General features: G+C 36.8%; 1 pseudogene; it reads left to right on the plus strand.

The window, feature by feature from the left end:
* The first annotated feature begins 302 nt into the window (after positions 1-302).
* Positions 303-422, plus strand: LOC111733936 (annotated as a pseudogene).
* Positions 423-1,499: the final 1,077 nt, after the last annotated feature.

Genomic DNA, 1,499 nt, shown 5'->3' on the forward strand with positions numbered 1-1,499 from the left:
ACAATTTCCACCATAAAGAATCCACTATTCCTGAATAAATGACTGATTCTAGGACTAGGCATGAAATGTATAAAATGAGCTTGAAACATCTTGTCATGCAAGAAATTAAGGAAGATATAAAAGAACATAATGTCTTGTAAAAAGAACTCAAGAACCAATTATAAGCACCCAGTGGCCAAAACTGTGCAATACTGGGCAAGGTTGGTAACATCTGTCACCCTCAGTGTAAACATCTTTCAGAGCAGTATTCTTCAAACTGTGCCTTTTGTTAGCATCACCAAGGACGCCTGTTTAAAACACAGATTCTCAGCCATGCTACCCTGAACAAGCCTGATCCCGTCTGATCTCGGCAGCTAAGCAGGGTTGGGCCTGGTTAGTACTTGGATTGGGAGGCCACCTAGGAAGACCAGGTGCTGTAGGCGTAAAAAATAAAATAAAATAAAATAAAATAAATAAGGGATTGTAAGCTGACAAGGTCCCTGCAATCTGTGAGGTCAACCAAGGGTGGCCTCGCCTAAAAAAATAAAACAAAATAAAACAGATTCTCAGGCCCTCTCTCAGACCTCATGAATCAGAAACACCAGGAGTGGTACCTTGAAATAAATATTTTTTTTTTTTGTAAATGCCCCTGAGTGATGTAGACAATCAGCTTGGCAAACAGGTACTGTTCAAAAGAATTTGTGTTCAGGAGCATGAAATGAGCTAAGATGTTTTCTTTTGTTAAAGAGACATTATCTGTTAGAGAAGTTTTAGATTTACAGAAAAAATTAGAAGTTAATAGAGTTTCCACATATCCTGCACTCATTTCCCCACTTTCTCTATCGTTAAAATATTAATATGGGGCATTTGTTACAATTAATGAACCAGTTTGATACATAATTATTTACGAAGTCCATGGTTTATTCAGATAGTCTTAGATTTACCTAACGTCCTGTTTCTGTTTCAGGACACATTATATTTAGCAGTCATATGTCCTCAGGCTGTTCTTGGCTTCGACAATTCTTGTTTTTCTTGTTTTTGATGATATCTTTTCTTGTTTTTGCTAACCTTGAAAGTTTTGAGTACTGATCAGATACTTCAGAGAACTAAATATCTATTCTGTTTTAGAAAGATTAGCCTAGTTGGCAATGGGGTAGGTAGGGTACTAATATATTACTCATAATATTCATTCGGTGGCAGGAACTCTCTGAGGCACTGGGCTTATAGTTGTGAAGATTAGCATAATCCCTCCTCTCAGGTAGCTTATGCTTTAGTGAGTAAAACAGACAAGTACATGATACAGTATGATAAGAGCTATACTATGGTATGTTAGCCAGGGAGATTATATACATATATCCAGAAATTAAAGTTCATTCCAAGAAATGAAAGAAGTTCGATGTAGCGGGATTATATTTATAGGGCAAGAAGTGGAAGCTGAAAACATAAGAAATTTGCACTTTATTCCAAGACTAATAGAAAGAAACTTAAGGGGGTTCGATTAAGCAGTGCCAAAGCAGATT

The sequence above is a fragment of the Pteropus vampyrus genome, unplaced genomic scaffold (assembly GCF_000151845.1).
Source record: "Pteropus vampyrus isolate Shadow unplaced genomic scaffold, Pvam_2.0 Scaffold701, whole genome shotgun sequence".
Taxonomy (NCBI): Eukaryota; Metazoa; Chordata; class Mammalia; order Chiroptera; family Pteropodidae; genus Pteropus; species Pteropus vampyrus.